This window comes from Stigmatopora nigra, unplaced genomic scaffold (assembly GCF_051989575.1).
Source record: "Stigmatopora nigra isolate UIUO_SnigA unplaced genomic scaffold, RoL_Snig_1.1 HiC_scaffold_24, whole genome shotgun sequence".
Classification (NCBI taxonomy): domain Eukaryota; kingdom Metazoa; phylum Chordata; class Actinopteri; order Syngnathiformes; family Syngnathidae; genus Stigmatopora; species Stigmatopora nigra.
Window position 1 is genome coordinate 2,648,595 of NW_027551603.1, and position 20,905 is coordinate 2,669,499.

Genomic DNA, 20,905 nt, shown 5'->3' on the forward strand with positions numbered 1-20,905 from the left:
AGATGCGGGGTATGATGCTCACAGCACCTGGTATTCCCAAGCGGTCACCCAATCAGGTACTAACCAGGCCGAACCATGCTTGGCTGCCGAAATCGGACGAGATCGGGCCTTTTCAGGGTGGTATGGCCGTGAGCGGTACTGCACTAGCAGATGGACACCCATGAAATGTCGAAAAAGATGCGGGGTATGATGCTCACAGCACCTGGTATTCCCAAGCGGTCTCCCAATCAGGTACTAAACAGGCCGAACCATGCTTGGCTTCCGAGATCGGACGAGATCGGACCTTTTCAGGGTGGTATGGCCGTGAGCGGTACTGCTCATGCAGATGGACACCCATGAAATGTCGAAAAAGATGCGGGGTATGATGCTCACAGCACCTGGTATTCCCAAGCGGTCTCCCAATCAGGTACTAACCAGGCCGAACCATGCTTGGCTTCCGAGATCGGACGAGATCGGGCCTTTTCAGGGTGGTATGGCCGCGAGCGGTACCGCTATTGCAGATGGACACCCATGAAATGTCGAAAAAGATGCGGGGTATGATGCTCACAGCACCTGGTATTCCCAAGCGGTCTCCCAATCAGGTACTAACCAGGCCGAAATATGCTTGGCTTCCGAGATCGGACGAGATCGGGCCTTTTCAGGGTGGTATGGCCGTGAGCAATACTGCTCTTGCAGATGGACACCCATGAAATGTCGAAAAAGATGCGGGGCATGGTTCTCACAGAACCTGGTATTCCTAAGCGGTCTCCCAATCAGATACTAACCAGGCCGAATCATGCTTGGCTTCCAAGATCGGACGAGATCGGACGAGATCGGGCCTTTTCAGGGTGGTATGGCCGTGAGTGGTACTGCTCTTGCAGATGGACACCCATGAAATGTCGAAAAAGATGCGGGGCATGGTTCTCACAGCACCTGGTATTCCCAAGCGGTCTCCCAAACAGGTACTAAACAGGCCGAACCATGCTTGGCTTCCGAGATCGGGCGAGATCAGGCCTTTTCAGGGTGGTATGGCTGTGAGCAGTACTGTTCATGCAGATGGACACCCATGAAATGTCGAAAAAGATGCGGGGCATGGTTCTCACAGCACCTGGTATTCCCAAGCGGTCTCCCAATCAGGTGCTAACCAGGCCGAACCATGCTTGGCTTCCGAGATCGCACGAGATCGGGCCTTTTCAGGGTGGTATGGCCGTGAGCGGTACTGCACTAGCAGATGGACACTGTCAGGTTCATTAATAATTACCTTCGTCCGTAATTATCAATAACTGCAGGAAGACATCTTATTCAATTATTGACATTTAATTAAATAGAAATGGATACAACAGATAAAAGCCTCCGGAGGGGAGCGTTACAGCAAGTGTCACCTTACAACTTCCGAACGTCTTCCCGAATAGACGTTTTCGTCCCATTCTTATGGTCACAAGTTACAGAGTTGTTGATCATTCCATCACGTATGAGTAAAAACAACATCTGGGACTACAATAACAATCAAAGTATTTTACTAATAACAAAAACAGGGACTAGACCTAACAACATGTAGATTAGAGTAATTATACAACCTCCTTGACCTAAGAATCATATAATATAATCATAATCATATAATCGTTACATACAGAAAAACCCGAAGTGTACGGTTACATAACGATAACAATATTCTTGTTATTGTCCGAATAGCCCTGTCCTCGTCACCAAGGGCCCACCAAATCTCAAGGACCCAGATTGGGTGGATTGTTTGTATAACCATCCTGGAACAGGCTGTCCAGGTTAAAGATGACTTGGTGTGACCTCAACACTTTTGAAAAACAGAAAGAGAATGATTTAACAAAGTAATGAATTCATACAGAGAAAAGAAAGAGAATGATTTAATAAAGAAATGAATTAATATAACTATTATAATAGTAAAACAGAACAAACCCAACATTCCCCCGTTTTTATAATATGTATGTTATTAGTCATTTCTTAGTAATCACTAAATGGTAATGTCGGGTGACTGTGATTTTTCCCGCCTAATCCTTACTCCCATGGCTGGTCTGAAAGAGAAAAAACATAATTATATTCGTCCAATTGGTCCTCGGATTTACCGTACTCCTGGACCTCACTGCTTTCCCCAAACCGTCCCATAAGATACAACTCATGTACTTTAGAATTTGTAGGGGCAATTGCAGTAGTTATAAGTCGGCTTAGCAAGGAGCGCAAACGGGATTCTACATCACCCACACAATGTTAGGATAGCGGTAATTGTGCCTATAGTAACCACGAAGGATGTAGCCAAATCTTTAGATTTTCCAAAGGTCTTATCCCACCAATCTGACAATGCGGACGTATCTACTCCAGAGTGCTCTTGCATATTGCGGTTCAGTGTTTGCAGGCCAGTAATGGCCCTGGTGAGAGATCCACTGGGTGACGCGTTGTTCGGTATGAAGGTGCAACATTGTTTTCCAAACATTGCACACACGCCCCCTGTTTCAAGGATCATATCCACCGCTATGCGATTCTGGAACGCCATCAGACTGGTAGCTGCCAGTTGTTCCTTCATGGCCACAAATCCCTGTTCAGTATAATTTCCAAGTTTTGAACATTGTAATGTAAGTAATTTATTCTATCCACATTTTTGTTTGGGGTGATTAGAAGGAAGATAGACTCCCAACCTGCTGCGATCTGATTAGCCAGCTTATACTCATCTGGTACGCCCCAGGGGATGCCAATCGCATCAATGTATGTTGGATCTCCTTCCCTCCATGCCTCTCGACGATGTCGGGAGGGTCGACCCTTCAGCCGAATTATGAGCCGCCAATTGTATCTCCTCCACTGTGGATGGAAAAACAGACATCGGTAAGAGCAGTGAGACCAAAGTACCTAGTCCTGCCGCGTTTCGGCAGGAGTCGTATAATTTATCTACCACCCCGCCACCATAGGCCAGAACGTGGTATCAGGGGTGTAGTTTGTTTTAGAACGCCGGTACACCACGTCATTTATCGCCCCCAGCTTCAGACCATGCCCTGTAAGGTTTAAGCAGGTAAAATGATTAAACAGTGGAAAAATTGACTTCCTATTTACTGCGTAACAGGATAAACACTGTTTCAATATTTTTTTTTTTTTTCTTGCCAAGTAGGACACGTTTTTTCATTTGTAAAAACACTTTTCCCCAAAAGAATGGTGATTGAGGGAGTTGTTAGACCCCATCGTTTTTTCCCTTGTCTGGTAGGTTATCCTAATCTTTTGTAAGATGGTTTAGTCTCAATTGAAACTATATGGAGACGTCAAACCCAATATAAAAGAGTTCCCTATAGTTTTATGGTATTGCTTGCTGAGCAATAATCTTTTCAATTAATATTGGTGTTTCCCGTATTTTATTAAGTCAGAAAGTTTATTTTACCCGTCCCCTCAATGTTTCAATTGAGACCACCCTTTTACCAAAGTAGCTCCACCTAGTGCTTGTCCTCTTTACACTCCATTAACAGCGCCCAATTATCCCCCGTTTGGGAAATTCCTGTTTCAGAAATACATTTTCACAGGTTAATATGTCAGTCCAATCTTTCCAATCTTGACCAATTTCTGCAACAAGGCTTTTCCCAATCTTCAATTTTTTGCTGTTAATGTACCACACATATTTCCCACCATAGATTGCCCCTTTGTATGGCAACCGGGACGTCGCCGAGTCCAAATATATATTTTCATTTTGGAAATTTGATTTAGTAGGTAATGTTAATTAAATGTAAATGTGTATGTTTCTCGGTTTACCCTCCCGTAAGAAGGTGTATCCTCAATTGAAACGCCTCCGCCTTTTTCTCCAACTGGAGAAAACAACCCTACTGTGGAAAGGAATAGAATCACAATCATCATTAATCTCATTGCCCCAAAAGCAATAATTGTTTTCAACATGACTTTTTGTCTTTGTTTAGGGAGTTTTCCTCTTGAAACGTTTCAATTTAGACAACCTTCTTACTGTGGGAAAGGTGCATCCGTGTCCCCTTTCAGTAACAAGGACCCTCCCACTTTGCGTTGCTCCGATGTTTCTTCTTTTATGCTGCTTATCAGCATCCAGTCTTCAAGAATCACCGTCGCTTCGTCCGTTTCCTGTTAAGAAGCAAAATCTCCCTCTGATAGTCTAAATTTGGTGTGTGCGTTTTTTTTTCTCTGATAGATTCGCCTCATCATCCAATTGTCATTGTGTGGTGAATAATAACAATTTGTAAGGTCTACCAAACAGGACTTCATATAAGGTCCGCCAATTGTGGATGGTAGACAACTATTATATTAACAAAATGGGAGCCATTATCACTATAAATAGTTTCTGGAATTCCATATCGTGGAATGATATCCATATGATCTAATAAAATAAAATAAAATCTATATGTATTTTTTTGAAATGGATATGTGGGCATGCATATAGATTTAAACCCTAAGCCTTGTAGTGCCGTTGTAGCAAGGCCACCTCCCCCTTGTCGAGACATAGGTCTTCCCTTGACTCAAGCCCAAATTATTTTCTTTATTGATCTTTTATTGATAGATTATGTCTCGGTGGTCTGCCAATCAAAAAACACAAAAAGACAAACTATCATTCACGCTCACACTCATAAAAAAAAGAATTTAGTGTGTTCAACCAGTCTAGCATCCATAATTTCATTTTGTGGGAGTAAACTGGAGTACCCGGAGAAAATCCACAAATTCTCGAGGACGCCATGAATACCCCACATTCCGGAAAGTCTGGATCCACCCCGCATTCATTAGTAGATCCTTTAATATACACACCCCCACTCTAGCATTTTAACCGTTTGTAAAAAATTTCCTTCAAGTTTCACACAAAGTTATATCCTCTTTAATGCTATCAGTTTAGCTGTTTGTTCCCCGAATTGAGGTGGCAATAGTTTCACATCTAAGGTTTTTATTTTCACAGCCGCCATGACCTAATGGCCCCCTGTCAGGTTTTTGGAAAATCCCAATTTCCTCTAATAGCATGCCAATCACCTTTTAATGCGGCCATCCAATTTTGTTTCTACTTGTTTCAGGTGATAAGATAATCTCCCCCATTTGTAAAACAAATTCATCCACGCCTAATTTATACAACATGACGCCTACTTGTTTTAGATATGGGGTCCCCAATTTCCCAAAATTTCCCAGAATTAATGTACTACCACATCCTGTCAAAAACCCAAAACGACTAACATAACCTGTTTCTAAGCCAGATTCTGGAATTTGGAGAATTTCTCCTTTCCCTCCCTTATCTAAGCTTGTTATTGCCACTCGTTATCACTGTAACATTCAGGCGTATTAACCCCATCGTTGCTAAAGTTCTCACCAATTTGCATGCCCTTAAAGCAGTAAAAAGCAACGTTATTTGGTTGTATCAATTGACCAATGCTTATCCAATCCGTAATATCCTTAAAGTCACCAATATGACCTGTGACAAAGCATATTTCCTCCCGCCAGGACAACAGACAATGTTCTTTCAAGTGCACTTTGAAAAACATTCCATGTTACTCCATTCTTAGGGAAAATATGCTCATCCTAAACCAATTATTTTATTTACAATTCACCTAATTATTTGGATGAATGCCATGAATTTTATCATGCCACTATTGCATTGTAAATTTCCCATCTGATGTCGTTAACAGCCAAATAATTCAATACCTACTATACTTTGTAAATCACCTCATATGATGTTTACTTAAGACAAGAGTCATTTCCCATAGCCTGTTACCAAAACAAAAATCTACAACAATTAAATTAGAGAAATCAACCTTTTGTTAGACAATTCCTAATTACAAACTTTAATGTTTTAAAAACCTTATCGTCACCAATATACCATAATTTTGTAAATTTTGTCATCCTGGCCTTTTTTTCTTTTAAACATCCAACCTCCTGGATTAAAGTATTTTGAATAATCAAAAAATTCTGAAATAGTATTCATATTATTTTATCCTCCAAAAGCTAGTTTCCTTTAACTAAGAGCCCTTTGAAATCCACAATTGCTCAAAAATGACTATTTTGGTCTATTTCCCAAATCCAAAGCTTTTTACCAAATCAACCTTTTACTAAACAGATTTTCTATCCTCTTAATACATTTCATTTTAAAACCCAAAATATCAATGCGAAAGCATCCGCATAACCTTGCATTTCTTGCAGACCATGTATTGTTCTTATTCTGAAAAGTCCAAACAGAAAACGCAATTAGCCGTTAACTATGACCTCCACTCTTGCTGCGAAAACAGCATTGTTATCTTATGTTTACAAACCAGCTTTTTCCCTGTGCCCAAATACAACGCTTTTTAGAGAAGACAACCATTAAAACGTCAAATTAACCCCTCTTCCGATATTCAACTACATCACAATATTTTTCCAAGACCCCATATATCCAGAATATGTATGCTGCAAGCACAACAATATGGCAAAAACCCATTTTCTGCCCTCAAGTTTGCTTCAGCACCCCCAAGGCCAATTATTATTATTATAATGTCTTCACGGAAGGGATCACAAAATTTTAGTTGTTTACACGGTCCGAACGCTCCCGAAAGCCCAACACAGTTAAATCGTCTGCCCCGCGGCCCACATGTTTCACTCCCATCTAATCAGCAGCCGCTGCACCAGAAACGCTTCCCCCGCAGTTGACACATTTTTTGGCAAGTCTAGAGCATAATAAAAACACAGGTGACATTCCCTGCTAAAATTTAAATGATCATTTTGTATATATTCTTTTGTCTTTTTAAACACCATCTTCCCGTTAGCGGACGGGATCAAAAACCAAGCTGCAATAAGCCATCACATTGCTGTAAATTGACAGTACATATAGGTTATATTAACAAAGCACCACCCGCACTTGGAAATAACCATTCTAATTGTTGTTATACAAGCCCAAGCATCACAAAAAAAACCCAATTTATTGTAATCACAAAACGTCATACCCGGATTAACCAAATCAAATACCAGTGTCCCCATTAATTTTCTAGCTCCCTTTATTTTTGTTAAACTTCCTCCGCGCCCGTCACCTATCTCGGTAAATATTTTCCCCGTCAGCCGAGGAGGCCCCGCTATTTTTTCCTTACCAAACAGTACTTTCCCGCAGCCACGGTCTTAAATATATCCCCGTTATCCGAGGGAGCCCCCACTATTTTCCCAAAATAGTATTTTTAACTTCTCCCCGGCCTTATTTTGCCATTAGTGTCCGTGGAACAAGCTGTTACACTTTCATCCACTCACATATTATTTATATATGTATATTACCTCTATGCATTAGTGCATATATTATCCTGCATTCTATGCATTTTAAGCTGGCCAGCAAACCCATATTTATTTATCCATAAATATAGCTGTGTAATATTTTTAAAGCGCTTTGTCTTTCCAATTTTTTCCAATCCTTACAAGTTAGACGTATTTTTTGGATCGTCATCCAAACCCGCCTTACAACACGTGTTTCCCATATTTTACTTTTATTTTTTGTAGTGAGTTCGTGTGCCTCACACAGTTAACTCTATTATTTATTATTATTATTAATATTATTATTATCTATTCGACTGTATCGACTGTATCTCCTAGGCCTTTCCTAATTTTACTGCAGAAACCACACAAACACCATACAACGTATATTCGTGCCTACCCTTTAGACACAGGACACTCCCCGGCCCCAATATTGTATCTCTAGTACAATATATTCGTGCCTACCCCTGAGACACAGGACACTTTCCAGCAAAGTGCCCCACCGTACCTGCCATTGACTAGTATAAACACAGGGTTTTATCGCCGTCACCCAGGACGCGAAACCAGCCCAACAATGGACCTCACATACAATGTCCCTTTAACGCATTTGGAAACACCTTCACAACATGCAGACATTAATGTGGACTTACCCGAGATCCATCAGATGTCTCCCTCCAGCAGGAAAAGTCTTCAACCGCCGAGAATCCAGGCGCCCCCGTCGAAAAACTCCGGCCCACCAAGGGTTTTGAAGACGCCGTGCGCACGGTCACTTACCAGATGTCGAACAGCAGCGCCTGGGTTCTCGCTCCGGTATATTGACCTCCATGGCTCAGAAGGACCAAAATGTCAGGTTCATTAATAATTACCTTCGTCCATAATTATCAATAACTGCAGGAAGACATCTTATTCAATTATTGACATTTAATTAAATAGAAATGGATACAACAGATAAAAGCCTCCGGAGGGGAGCGTTACAGCAAGTGTCACCTTACAACTTCCGAACGTCTTCCCGAATAGACGTTTTCGTCCCATTCTTATGGTCACAAGTTACAGAGTTGTTGATCATTCCATCACGTATGAGTAAAAACAACATCTGGGACTACAATAACAATCAAAGTATTTTACTCATAACAAAAACAGGGACTAGACCTAACAACATGTAGATTAGAGTAATTATACAACCTCCTTGACCTAAGAATCATATAATATAATCATAATCATATAGTCGTTACATACAGAAAAACCCGAAGTGTACGGTTACATAACGATAACAATATTCTTGTTATTGTCCGAATAGCCCTGTCCTCGTCACCAAGGGCCCACCAAATCTCAAGGACCCAGATTGGGTGGATTATCTGTATAACCATCCTGGAACAGGCTGTCCAGGTTAAAGATGACTTGGTGTGACCTCAACACTTTTGAAAAACAGAAAGAGAATGATTTAACAAAGTAATGAATTAATACAGAGAAAAGAAAGAGAATGATTTAATAAAGAAATGAATTAATATAACTATTATAATAGTAAAACAGAACAAACCCAACAGACACCCATGAAATGTCGAAGAAGATGCGGGGTATGATGCTCACAGCACTTGGTATTCCCAAGCGGTCTCCCAATCAGGTACTAACCAGGCCGAACCATGCTTGGCTTCCGAACTCGGACGAGATCGGGCCTTTTCAGGGTGGTATGGCCGTGAGCGGTACTGCTTTTGCAGATGGACACCCATGAAATGTCGAAAATGATGCGGGGTATGAAGCTCACAGCACTTGGTATTCCCAAGCGGTCTCCCAATCAGGTACTAACCAGGCCGAACCATGCTTGGCTTCCGAGATCGGACGAGATCGGGCCTTTTCAGGGTGGTATGGCCATGTGAGCGGTACTGCTCTTGCAGATGGACACCCATGAAATGTCGAAAAAGATGCGGGTTATGATGCTCACAGCACCTGGTATTCCCAAGCGGTCTCCCAATCAGGTACTAACCAGGCCGAACCATGCTTGGCTTCCGAGATCGGGCGAGATCGGGCCTTTTCAGGGTGGTATGGCCGTGAGCGGTACTGCACTAGCAGATGGACACCCATGAAATGTCGAAAAAGATGCGGAGTATGATGCTCACAGCACCTGGTATTCCCAAGCGATCTCCCAATCAGGTACTAACCAGGCCGAACCATGCTTGGCTTCCGAGATCGGGCGAGATCGGGCCTTTTCAGGGTGGTATGGCCGTGAGCGGTACTGTTCTTGCAGATGGACACCCATGAAATGTCGAAAAAGATGCGGGGTATGATGCTCACAGCACCTGGTATTCCCAAGCGGTCTCCCAATCAGGTACTAACCAGGCCGAACCATGCTTGGCTTCCGAGATCGGACGAGATCGGGCCTTTTCAGGGTGGTATGGCCGTGAGCGGTACTGCATTAGCAGATGGACACCCATGAAATGTCGAAAAAGATGCGGGGTATGATGCTCACAGCACCTGGTATTCCCAAGCGGTCTCCCAATCAGGTACTAACCAGGCCGAACCATGCTTGGCTTCCGGGATCGGACGAGATCGGGCCTTTTCAGGGTGGTATGGCCGTGAGCGGTACTGCACTAGCAGATGGACACCCATGAAATGTCGAAAAAGATGCGGGGTATGATGCTCACAGCACCTGGTATTCCCAAACGGTCTCCCAATCAGGTACTAACCAGGCCGAAACATGCTTGGCTTCCGAGATCGGGCGAGATCGGGCCTTTTCAGGGTGGTATGGCCGTGAGCGGTACTGCTTTTGCAGATGGACACCCATGAAATGTCGAAAAAGATGCGGGGTATGATGCTCACAGCACGTGGTATTCCCAAGCGGTCTCCCAATCAGGTACTATCCAGGCCGAACCATGCTTGGCTGCCGAGATCGGACGAGATCGGACGAGATCGGGCCTTTTCAGGGTGGTATGGCTGTGAGCGGTACTGCACTAGCAGATGGACACCCATGAAATGTCAAAAAAGATGCGGGGTATGATGCTCACAGCACGTGGTATTCCCAAGCGGTCTCCCAATCAGGTACTAACCAGGCCGAATCATGCTTGTCTTCCGAGATCGGACGAGATCGGGCCTTTTCAGGGTGGTATGGCCGTGAGCGGTGCTGCACTAGCAGATGGACACCCATGAAATGTCGAAAAAGATGCGGGGTATGATACTCACAGCACCTGGTATTCCCAAGCGGTCTCCCAATCAGGTACTAACCAGGCCGAACCATGCTTGGCTTCCGAGATCGGACTAAATCGGGCTTTTTCAGGGTGGTATGGCCGTGAGCAGTACTGCTCCTGCAGATGGACACCCATGAAATGTCGAAAAAGATGCGGGGTATGATGCTTACAGCGCCTGGTATTCCCAAGCGGTCTCCCAATCAGGTACTAATCAGGCCGAACCATGCTTGGCTTCCGAGATCGGACGAGATCGGGCCTTTTCAGGGTGGTATGGCCGTGAGCGGTACTGCACTAGCAGATGGACACCCATGAAATGTCGAAAAAGATGCGGGGTATGATGCTCACAGCACCTGGTATTCCGAAGCGGTCTCCCAATCAGGTACTAAACAGGCCGAACCATGCTTGGCTGCCGAGATCGGACGAGATCGGGCCTTTTCAGGGTGGTATGGCCGTGAGCGGTACTGCACTAGCAGATGGACACCCATGAAATGTCGAAAAAGATGCGGGGTATAATGCCCACAGCACCTGGTATTCCCAAGCGGTCTCCCAATCAGGTACAAACCAGGCCGAACTATGCTTGGCTTCCGAGATCGGACAAGATCGGGCCTTTTCAGGGTGGTATGGCCGTGAGCGGTGCTGCACTAGCAGATGGACACCCATGAAATGTCGAAAAAGATGCGGGGTATGATGCTCACTGCACCTGGTATTCCCAAGCGGTCTCCCAATCAGGTACTAACCAGGCCGAACCATGCTTGGCTGCCGAGATCGGACGAGATCGGGCCTTTTCAGGGTGGTATGGCCGTGAGCGGTACTGCTTTTGCAGATGGACACCCATGAAATGTCAAAAAAGATGCGGGGTATGCTGCTCACAGCACCTGGTATTCCCAAGCGGTCTCCCAATCAGGTACTAAACAGGCCGAACCATGCTTGGCTTCCGAGATCGGAGGAGATCGGGCCTTTTCAGGGTGGTATGGCCGTGAGCGGTACTGCTCTTGCAGATGGACACCCATGAAATGTCGAAAAAGATGCGGGGTATGATGCTCACAGCACCTGGTATTCCCAAGCGGTCTCCCAATCAGGTACTAACCAGGCCGAACCATGCTTGGCTTCCGAGATCGGACGAGATCGGGCCTTTTCAGGGTGGTATGGCCGTGAACGGTACTGCACTAGCAGATGGACACCCATGAAATGTCGAAAAAGATGCGGGGTATGATGCTCACAGCACCTGGTATTCCCAAGCGGTCTCCCAATCAGGTACTAACCAGGCCGAACCATGCTTGGCTGCCGAGATCGGACGAGATCGGGCGAGATCGGGCCTTATCAGGGTGGTATGGCCGTGAGCGGTACTGCTCTTGCAGATGGACACCCATGAAATGTCGAAAAAGATGCGGGGTCTGATGCTCACAGCACCTGGTATTCCCAAGCGGTCTCCCAATCAGGTACTAAACAGGCCGAACAATGCTTGGCTTCCGAGATCGGACGAGATCGGGCCTTTTCAGGGTGGTATGGCCGTGAGCGGTACTGCTTTTGCAGATGGACACCCATGAAATGTCGAAAAAGATGCGGGGTATGATGCTCACAGCACCTGGTATTCCCAAGCGGTCTCCCAACCAGGTACTAACCAGGCCCAACCATGCTTGGCTTCCGAGATCGGGCGAGATCGGGCCTTTTCAGGGTGATATGGCCGTGAGCAGGACTGCTTTTGCAGATGGACACCCATGAAATGTCGAAAAAGATGCGGGGTATGATGCTCACAGCACCTGGTATTCCCAAGCGGTCTCCCAACCAGGTACTAACCAGGCCCAACCATGCTTGGCTTCCAAGATCGGACGAGATCGGGCCTTTTCAGGGTGGTATGGCCGTGAGCGGTACTGCACTGGCAGATGGACACCCATGAAATGTCGAAAAAGATGCGGGGTATGATGCTCACAGCACCTGGTATTCCCAAGCGGTCTCCCAATTAGGTACTAACCAGGCCGAACCATGCTTGGCTTCCGAGATCGGACGAGATCAGGCCTTTTCAGGGTGGTATGGCCGTGAGCGGTACTGCTCTTGCAGATGGACACCCATGAGCTAAAGTATTAATTCGACCTTCTACACCTGCTACCCAAATCAATTGGGATTTGACATTATTCAAAGTCAGTTGGAATATTCAGGTTATAAAAGAGGGGGGAAAAGGCAGGAATATATACAGCTATGTTTTACTTTTGTGCATTTCAGGCCAAATTGGTATTTGTCTTTGAGTCAGCAATAATAACAAAGGAGTAAAGTCAGCTTGATTGCAGTAAGACTTTTTGCACTCTATACACTCAATTTTCACATGTTGTTTTACTTCTGGACGCTGCAAATGGACTGCACATCTGTTGCATCGTGTGTATATATGTGTATTACCGTACTTTGAATTTTGATTTAAACCTTTACAACCCAACTACCTCAGATCAAGCAATTATAATGTAAAGTAGTGGATGTTTAAAAAAAGCACCAAATGCAAAAAGATAACAAAATAACAATACTAAATAGTCAAATAAGCAACTCCATTATTCTTTTAGAGAAAATATCTCAGCGGGGTCAAGTCATTCAATTCAAATCGACTGGTAATCAGATTCAATTAAAGACTAACTGATTGGGTGCAATGTTGTAGTGGCAGCACAACTAAATGAATTCACTGAATTTAAATGGGATTTATAAGTGTTTTCACATTTTATACTGTAAAACAAAAAATCACATAGGATTTATGGTTAAACACTGGAGCTACAGAATTTTACCAGAAATTACATTCAATTGGTATAGCACTTCAATAACCACCAATTTATTGGAACACTATTGTAGATTTTTCATTTCACTGAAACTAAAATTATATTGCTCCACCACCACATGCACACACCCCTTTTTTACTGTATAACTCTAGCAACCACAAGTATTTTATTTTTATTTTTTTAAGAAGAAAATGACTGACTATTCTTCTGTCTGTTCAGATATCACTACTTTTACATGATAAGAGAAGTAATTTTTAGAGAAGGCTCAGCAAAATACCCAGCATTCAATAGTACTGGCATGCTGGATCTTGCAAACTACACTCCTCAACTGCACGGAAAAAAAATAGAAAAAAACAGTCATACATTGTCTGCAGTACTTTCCACTCATTCGCTTACACTTTGTACTCCATCCTTTCTACACAAAAAGCATCATCCCGCTGTTACAGAGTAAAGAAGGTTGCACAGAGTCCTTTTCTTGCTGTTCTGTCTCTTTAGAACAGAAGGACACTTTGCGCTTCACAGAATGCAAGTCTACAAGTACTGCTGCTTAGATGTGGTTGAATGTTAGGCCCCTAAGAAATACATGTGAAGCAACAGCAATGCTTTACAAGGTGTCTATTGTTTATATAAATAAACATAAAACAGGTTACGAAAACATGCTGTAAAATCCAAATCATATTTTATCATAGTTTCACATGCTTAAACTAATAGTAATTGTTTAGTATAAATGATCGTCATGTGAAAGACATTGTTTAGTATTCTTTCATTCATTCATTCTCTCAACCGCTTATCCTCACAAGGGTCACGGGGGGTGCTAAGGCCTATCCCAGCTATCTACGGGCACCAGGCGGGGGACAAAAGAATGAACATAATTTAAAGTAATTGCTCTACAGTTGTACTGCATACCGGAGGTCATTTAATTCATTCAGATCAAGAACCTCAAATAACATATCGGCTGGTATTGTTGGAGATGGAAATCCAACTCATTTTATCTCTGAGGGCTAGCTGCGAATGCACTTGCATTATGTCAGTAAAATTCTAGAAATCATAGCGAAAGGGTTATTTTTCAAGAAAATCTGTTCCCGAAAGACCGACAAATTGTCTTTATTTGATGCTCTTGTCAGGAGAGGTTGGATTGCCTTTCCTGGCATGACGACACGATAACTATCAGCTGTCACTAATTACGTGATTAGATTATTTTTGGCGTCACTGGACAAGGTCCAAGTGGACATGGGGAAGCTGGAGCACCTCTTTGAGTCCAGGGCCAAAGAGACGCCATGGGCCAAGAAAGCGCCAGAGAGCAAAAAGTCCGAGATCCTGGTTCTGGACTCCAAGCGGAGCACCGCCATCAACATCGGGATGACGGTCCTGCCCGCCGTTCACGTCATCAAGAGCGCCATCCTCAACTTTGACGACTTTGCCATCAACAAGGAGGGTGTGGAGAAGATCCTGAGCATGACGCCCACAGAGGAGGAGAAGCAGAAGATCCGCGAGGCTCGCTCGGCCAATCCCGACGTTCCCCTGGGGACGGCCGAGGAATTCCTCTCGGGCCTGGCTTCCGTCAGCGCCTTGACCCCCCGCCTGCAGCTGTGGTCTTTCAAACTCAACTATGAGGCACTCGAGCAGGAGATCGCCGAGCCCCTGTTTGACCTGAAGTTGGGCATGGAGCAGCTGGCCGGCAACCGGACCTTCAAGAAGATCCTGGCCACGCTGCTGGCCGTGGGGAACTTCCTCAACGGGTGTCCTCCTCACCAGAATCTTCAGGCTCCCTCCATGGTGAATCAATTCCTCTGGGCATAGGCATAAGATAACTTGGGCGCTCTCTGGTGGTTGTACGCACCTGGGCATCATGATGAAACGGTAAAGGCTTCCCAGGGCGACGTGCATAGCAGTGGTGGGGCGTATGAGTACGCTGCGGCTCTAACTCTTCTACCAGCTGTGGCTCATCTCTAGAAATGATGTGCCTGAGAGCCCCGCACCACGGTGTGTCCATTACAAAATTCCTAAACGATTCTGAGGGGTTTCTTATACATTCCAAGCAGTCCGGTGTCTTCGAGGTGGATGGTTTGCGTCGCCGAGTGCGTCGGCGCGAGCGTGGGTGGCGCTCCGCTGGGTCCATAATGGTTGGATCGTGCTGTTACGATTTCGCCGCGTAGTGCGACGCGATCGTAGGGTAAGTTGAACCCAGATGCAGAGTCGCCGAAGTAATTGGAAAGGTGAGGCAGATCTGTAGCTCTTGTTGGTTGATTTAATAAACGGGGTAACATAACTTAAACAACTTGGCTTGACCACTCATTACAAACGAACTGAACATGCGGCGTGGCGTCAATGGAAACAGCAATTACTACGAGGATTAACAGGAAACGAAACCAGAACTTAACCAGTCGATCCAACCGCGCCCACAGAAAATCATAATGCTTAAATACCAAAAATAATCTAATCACGTAATTAGTGACAGCTGATAGTTATCGTGACGTCATGCCAGGAAAGGCAATCCAACCACTCCTGACAGCTCTGAGTGATTTTGGATCCTTTGTTTCTCCCCCAAGTAATGAGGACATGTTCTTTTTAAGATAGCTCTCCATCTAAGTCCTACTATAGGTCCAGTCTTGGTAAAAGGTGCATGATGACAACTGATCTATCTGAAATCCAGAATTTGATCTGGATTTCAGATAGATCACCCATGAAATGTCGAAAAAGATGCGGGGTATGATGCTCACAGCACCTGGTATTCCCAAGCGGTCTCCCAATAAGGTACTAACCAGGCCGAACCATGCTTGGCTTCCGAGATCGGACGAGATCGGTTCTTTTCAGGGTGGTATGGCCGTAAGCAGTACTGCTCTTGCAGATGGACACCCATGAAATGTCGAAAAAGATGCGGGGTATGATGCTCACAGCACCTGGTATTCCCAAGCGGTCTCCCAATCAGGTACTAAACAGGACGAACCATGCTTGGCTTCCGAGATCGGACGAGATCGGGCCTTTTCAGGGTGGTATGGCCGTGAACGGTACTGCACTAGCAGATGGACACCCATGAAATGTCGAAAAAGATGCGGGGTATGATGCTCACAGCACCTGGTATTCCCAAGCGGTCTCCCAATCAGGTACTAACCAGGCCGAACCATGCTTGGCTGCCGAGATCGGACGAGATCGGGCGAGATCGGGCCTTATCAGGGTGGTATGGCCGTGAGCGGTACTGCTCTTGCAGATGGACACCCATGAAATGTCGAAAAAGATGCGGGGTCTGATGCTCACAGCACCTGGTATTCCCAAGCGGTCTCCCAATCAGGTACTAAACAGGCCGAACAATGCTTGGCTTCCGAGATCGGACGAGATCGGGCCTTTTCAGGGTGGTATGGCCGTGAGCGGTACTGCTTTTGCAGATGGACACCCATGAAATGTCGAAAAAGATGCGGGGTATGATGCTCACAGCACCTGGTATTCCCAAGCGGTCTCCCAACCAGGTACTAACCAGGCCCAACCATGCTTGGCTTCCAAGATCGGACGAGATCGGGCCTTTTCAGGGTGGTATGGCCGTGTGCGGTACTGCTCTTGCAGATGGACACCCATGAGCTAAAGTATTAATTCGACCTTCTACACCTGCTACCCAAATCAATTGGGATTTGACATTATTCAAAGTCAGTTGGAATATTCAGGTTATAAAAGAGGGGGGAAAAGGCAGGAATATATACAGCTATGTTTTACTTTTGTGCATTTCAGGCCAAATTGGTATTTGTCTTTGAGTCAGCAATAATAACAAAGGAGTAAAGTCAGCTTGATTGCAGTAAGACTTTTTGCACTCTATACACTCAATTTTCACATGTTGTTTTACTTCTGGACGCTGCAAATGGACTGCACATCTGTTGCATCGTGTGTATATATGTGTATTACCGTACTTTGAATTTTGATTTAAACCTTTACAACCCAACTGCCTCAGATCAAGCAATTATAATGTAAAGTAGTAGATGTTTAAAAAAAGCACCAAATGCAAAAAGATAACAAAATAACAATACTAAATAGTCAAATAAGCAACTCCATTATTCTTTTAGAGAAAATATCTCAGCGGGGTCAAGTCATTCAATTCAATTCGACTGGTAATCAGATTCAATTAAAGACTCACCGATTGGGTGCAATGTTGTAGTGGCAGCACAACTAAATGAATTCACTGAATTTAAATGGGATTTATAAGTGTTTTCACATTTTACACTGTAAAACAAAAAATCACATAGGATTTATGGTTAAACACTGGAGCTACAGAATTTTACCAGAAATTACATTCAATTGGTATAGCACTTCAATAACCACCAATTTATTGGAACACTATTGTAGATTTTTCATTTCACTGAAACTAAAATTATATTGCTCCACCACCACATGCACACATCCCTTTTTTACTGTATAACTCTAGCAACCACAAGTATTTTATTTTTATTTTTTTAAGAAGAAAATGACTGACTATTCTTCTGTCTGTTCAGATATCACTACTTTTACATGATAAGAGAAGTAATTTTTAAAGAAGGCTCAGCAAAATACCCAGCATTCAATAGTACTGGCATGCTGGATCTTGCAAACTACACTCCTCAACTGCACGGAAAAAAAATAGAAAAAAACAGTCGTACATTGTCTGCAGTACTTTCCACTCATTCGCTTACACTTTGTACTCCATCCTTTCAACACAAAAAGCATCATCCCGCTGTTACAGAGTAAAGAAGGTTGCACAGAGTCCTTTTCTTGCTGTTCTGTCTCTTTAGAACAGAAGGACACTTTGCGCTTCACAGAATGCAAGTCTACAAGTACTGCTGCTTAGATGTGGTTGAATGTTAGGCCCCTAAGAAATACATGTGAAGCAACAGCAATGCTTTACAAGGTGTCTATTGTTTATATAAATAAACATAAAACAGGTTACGAAAACATGCTGTAAAATCCAAATCATATTTTATCATAGTTTCACATGCTTAAACTAATAGTAATTGTTTAGTATAAATGATCGTCATGTGAAAGACATTGTTTAGTATTCTTTCATTCATTCATTCTCTCAACCGCTTATCCTCACAAGGGTCACGGGGGGTGCTAAAGCCTATCCCAGCTATCTACGGGCACCAGGCGGGGGACAACCCTGAATCTGTGGTCAGCCAATCACAGAGCAGAAGGAGACGGACAACAATTTATGCTCAAACACATACCTAGGGGAAATTTAGAGCATTCAACTAGCTTACCCTGCAGGTTTTTAGAATGAAGGAGAAAACCTTTGCAAGCCTGTTTCGAACATTCAAATTCAACACAGTGGTGAGTAACCTAGGTTCCAACCCTAAATCCTAGAACTGTGAGGCTGGGACAAAATGCCGTGGAACAGACCCCGTTTTCAATCTTGCTCTTCACTTTTCTTTGCCTCTAATATTGTATTTGCCATCTTTCCCCTTCTATGAGCCAACAACCAAACACCTTTGCCTACAGACATAGCCTTTTCCATTTCATTATCATTTTTCCAAGTAAAATCCTTCTATGAAATGATGACACAATATATGACCATGACATAACCACAAAGAATCAGACTAGGAGCAGCAGGGAGCCACACAAAATGAAAGTACATGGATAGTTACAAGAACATGAATAGGGAAAAAAATCATGATTATAAAGATCCAAACATGTGCCTTTTTTTTTAATCCTGCTGTGAATTTTACCTAGTTCATCACATCCAATCAAATGCGAGGGCGGCAGCAAATGAATTATTTATCTGCTGCCATCTCTCCTACTCCGCTAAATTGGACGGCTTGTTTTGTCAACGATAGCCAATGAGTTAATGAAAGTATCTTCCGACATTTAAATTATTTTCCAATAGATTAGGAATCTTAATTAAAGACCAGTGGCATTTTCGAGATTATTTTCAGCGGCGCTATTATTAGTGACCTGCCCTTTCAAACCTTGACCTAATCGGACTCTCTCCCAAGGAACAAATAATGACAGTAAGGAGGCTATGTGGAAAGGTAGGGACGAAAAGAATGAACATAATTTACAGTAATTGCTCTACAGTTGTACTGCATACCGGAGGTCATTTAATTCATTCAGATCAAGAACCTCAAATAACATATCGGCTGGTATTGTTGGAGATGGAAATCCAACTCATTTTATCTCTGAGGGCTAGCTGCGAATGCACTTGCATTATGTCAGTAAAATTCTAGAAATCATAGCGAAAGGGTTATTTTTCAAGAAAATCTGTTCCCGAAAGACCGACAAATTGTCTTTATTTGATGCTCTTGTCAGGAGTGGTTGGATTGCCTTTCCTGGCATGACGTCACGATAACTATCAGCTGTCACTAATTACGTGATTAGATTATTTTTGGCGTCACTGGACAAGGTCCAAGTGGACATGGGGAAGCTGGAGCACCTCTTTGAGTCCAGGGCCAAAGAGACGCCATGGGCCAAGAAAGCGCCAGAGAGCAAAAAGTCCGAGATCCTGGTTCTGGACTCCAAGCGGAGCACCGCCATCAACATCGGGATGACGGTCCTGCCCGCCGTTCACGTCATCAAGAGCGCCATCCTCAACTTTGACGACTTTGCCATCAACAAGGAGGGTGTGGAGAAGATCCTGAGCATGACGCCCACAGAGGAGGAGAAGCAGAAGATCCGCGAGGCTCGCTCGGCCAATCCCGACGTTCCCCTGGGGACGGCCGAGGAATTCCTCTCGGGCCTGGCTTCCGTCAGCGCCTTGACCCCCCGCCTGCAGCTGTGGTCTTTCAAACTCAACTATGAGGCACTCGAGCAGGAGATCGCCGAGCCCCTGTTTGACCTGAAGTTGGGCATGGAGCAGCTGGCCGGCAACCGGACCTTCAAGAAGATCCTGGCCACGCTGCTGGCCGTGGGGAACTTCCTCAACGGGTGTCCTCCTCACCAGAATCTTCAGGCTCCCTCCATGGTGAATCAATTCCTCTGGGCATAGGCATAAGATAACTTGGGCGCTCTCTGGTGGTTGTACGCACCTGGGCATCATGATGAAACGGTAAAGGCTTCCCAGGGCGACGTGCATAGCAGTGGTGGGGCGTATGAGTACGCTGCGGCTCTAACTCTTCTACCAGCTGTGGCTCATCTCTAGAAATGATGTGCCTGAGAGCCCCGCACCACGGTGTGTCCATTACAAAATTCCTAAACGATTCTGAGGGGTTTCTTATACATTCCAAGCAGTCCGGTGTCTTCGAGGTGGATGGTTTGCGTCGCCGAGTGCGTCGGCGCGAGCGTGGGTGGCGCTCCGCTGGGTCCATAATGGTTGGATCGTGCTGTTACGATTTCGCCGCGTAGTACGACGCGATCGTAGGGTAAGTTGAACCCAGATGCAGAGTCGCCGAAGTAATTGGAAAGGTGAGGCAGATCTGTAGCTCTTGTTGGTTGATTTAATAAACGGGGTAACATAACTTAAACAACTTGGCTTGACCACTCATTACAAACGAACTGAACATGCGGCGTGGCGTCAATGGAAACAGCAATTACTACGAGGATTAACAGGAAACAAAACCAGAACTTAACCAGTCGATCCAACCGCGCCCACAGAAAATCATAATGCTTAAATACCAAAAATAATCTAATCACGTAATTAGTGACAGCTGATAGTTATCGTGACGTCATGCCAGGAAAGGCAATCCAACCACTCCTGACAGCTCTGAGTGATTTTGGATCCTTTGTTTCTCCCCCAAGTAATGAGGACATGTTCTTTTTAAGATAGCTCTCCATCTAAGTCCTACTATAGGTCCAGTCTTGGTAAAAGGTGCATGATGACAACTGATCTAT

At 44.5% G+C, this 20,905-nt stretch overlaps 2 non-coding genes and 30 pseudogenes across 2 annotated transcripts; all 32 read right to left on the bottom strand.

Moving 5' to 3' along the window:
• Nucleotides 1-15: 15 nt before the first annotated feature.
• Nucleotides 16-134, bottom strand: LOC144189092 (5S ribosomal RNA; annotated as a pseudogene).
• Nucleotides 135-190: 56 nt separating this feature from the next.
• LOC144189868 (5S ribosomal RNA) lies at nucleotides 191-309 on the bottom strand (annotated as a pseudogene).
• Nucleotides 310-365: 56 nt separating this feature from the next.
• Nucleotides 366-484, bottom strand: LOC144187285 (5S ribosomal RNA; annotated as a pseudogene).
• A 56-nt stretch (nucleotides 485-540) lies between these two features.
• On the bottom strand, nucleotides 541-659 carry LOC144191623 (5S ribosomal RNA; annotated as a pseudogene).
• Nucleotides 660-900: 241 nt separating this feature from the next.
• Nucleotides 901-1,019, bottom strand: LOC144184628 (5S ribosomal RNA; annotated as a pseudogene).
• A 56-nt stretch (nucleotides 1,020-1,075) lies between these two features.
• On the bottom strand, nucleotides 1,076-1,194 carry LOC144183895 (5S ribosomal RNA; annotated as a pseudogene).
• A 7,577-nt stretch (nucleotides 1,195-8,771) lies between these two features.
• On the bottom strand, nucleotides 8,772-8,890 carry LOC144182108 (5S ribosomal RNA; annotated as a pseudogene).
• Nucleotides 8,891-8,946: 56 nt separating this feature from the next.
• Nucleotides 8,947-9,065, bottom strand: LOC144182977 (5S ribosomal RNA; annotated as a pseudogene).
• Nucleotides 9,066-9,123: 58 nt separating this feature from the next.
• On the bottom strand, nucleotides 9,124-9,242 carry LOC144188518 (5S ribosomal RNA; annotated as a pseudogene).
• A 56-nt stretch (nucleotides 9,243-9,298) lies between these two features.
• LOC144190586 (5S ribosomal RNA) lies at nucleotides 9,299-9,417 on the bottom strand (annotated as a pseudogene).
• A 56-nt stretch (nucleotides 9,418-9,473) lies between these two features.
• Nucleotides 9,474-9,592, bottom strand: LOC144191575 (5S ribosomal RNA; annotated as a pseudogene).
• Nucleotides 9,593-9,648: 56 nt separating this feature from the next.
• Nucleotides 9,649-9,767, bottom strand: LOC144189508 (5S ribosomal RNA; annotated as a pseudogene).
• A 56-nt stretch (nucleotides 9,768-9,823) lies between these two features.
• Nucleotides 9,824-9,942, bottom strand: LOC144182090 (5S ribosomal RNA; annotated as a pseudogene).
• Nucleotides 9,943-9,998: 56 nt separating this feature from the next.
• LOC144186440 (5S ribosomal RNA) lies at nucleotides 9,999-10,127 on the bottom strand (annotated as a pseudogene).
• Nucleotides 10,128-10,183: 56 nt separating this feature from the next.
• On the bottom strand, nucleotides 10,184-10,302 carry LOC144182566 (5S ribosomal RNA; annotated as a pseudogene).
• A 56-nt stretch (nucleotides 10,303-10,358) lies between these two features.
• On the bottom strand, nucleotides 10,359-10,477 carry LOC144191708 (5S ribosomal RNA; annotated as a pseudogene).
• A 56-nt stretch (nucleotides 10,478-10,533) lies between these two features.
• LOC144190110 (5S ribosomal RNA) lies at nucleotides 10,534-10,652 on the bottom strand (annotated as a pseudogene).
• Nucleotides 10,653-10,708: 56 nt separating this feature from the next.
• On the bottom strand, nucleotides 10,709-10,827 carry LOC144190898 (5S ribosomal RNA; annotated as a pseudogene).
• A 56-nt stretch (nucleotides 10,828-10,883) lies between these two features.
• Nucleotides 10,884-11,002, bottom strand: LOC144183564 (5S ribosomal RNA; annotated as a pseudogene).
• Nucleotides 11,003-11,058: 56 nt separating this feature from the next.
• On the bottom strand, nucleotides 11,059-11,177 carry LOC144189929 (5S ribosomal RNA; annotated as a pseudogene).
• A 56-nt stretch (nucleotides 11,178-11,233) lies between these two features.
• On the bottom strand, nucleotides 11,234-11,352 carry LOC144189314 (5S ribosomal RNA; annotated as a pseudogene).
• A 56-nt stretch (nucleotides 11,353-11,408) lies between these two features.
• Nucleotides 11,409-11,527, bottom strand: LOC144185314 (5S ribosomal RNA; annotated as a pseudogene).
• A 56-nt stretch (nucleotides 11,528-11,583) lies between these two features.
• On the bottom strand, nucleotides 11,584-11,712 carry LOC144182684 (5S ribosomal RNA; annotated as a pseudogene).
• A 56-nt stretch (nucleotides 11,713-11,768) lies between these two features.
• Nucleotides 11,769-11,887, bottom strand: LOC144190483 (5S ribosomal RNA; annotated as a pseudogene).
• A 56-nt stretch (nucleotides 11,888-11,943) lies between these two features.
• Nucleotides 11,944-12,062, bottom strand: LOC144187924 (5S ribosomal RNA; annotated as a pseudogene).
• A 56-nt stretch (nucleotides 12,063-12,118) lies between these two features.
• LOC144185742 (5S ribosomal RNA) lies at nucleotides 12,119-12,237 on the bottom strand. The gene has a single exon (XR_013324809.1). It is a non-coding gene; the product is annotated as a 5S ribosomal RNA (ribosomal RNA).
• Nucleotides 12,238-12,293: 56 nt separating this feature from the next.
• On the bottom strand, nucleotides 12,294-12,412 carry LOC144188313 (5S ribosomal RNA; annotated as a pseudogene).
• Nucleotides 12,413-15,839: 3,427 nt separating this feature from the next.
• On the bottom strand, nucleotides 15,840-15,958 carry LOC144189182 (5S ribosomal RNA; annotated as a pseudogene).
• A 56-nt stretch (nucleotides 15,959-16,014) lies between these two features.
• Nucleotides 16,015-16,133, bottom strand: LOC144191191 (5S ribosomal RNA; annotated as a pseudogene).
• Nucleotides 16,134-16,189: 56 nt separating this feature from the next.
• LOC144182686 (5S ribosomal RNA) lies at nucleotides 16,190-16,318 on the bottom strand (annotated as a pseudogene).
• A 56-nt stretch (nucleotides 16,319-16,374) lies between these two features.
• Nucleotides 16,375-16,493, bottom strand: LOC144190484 (5S ribosomal RNA; annotated as a pseudogene).
• A 56-nt stretch (nucleotides 16,494-16,549) lies between these two features.
• LOC144187900 (5S ribosomal RNA) lies at nucleotides 16,550-16,668 on the bottom strand. The gene has a single exon (XR_013324915.1). It is a non-coding gene; the product is annotated as a 5S ribosomal RNA (ribosomal RNA).
• Nucleotides 16,669-20,905: the final 4,237 nt, after the last annotated feature.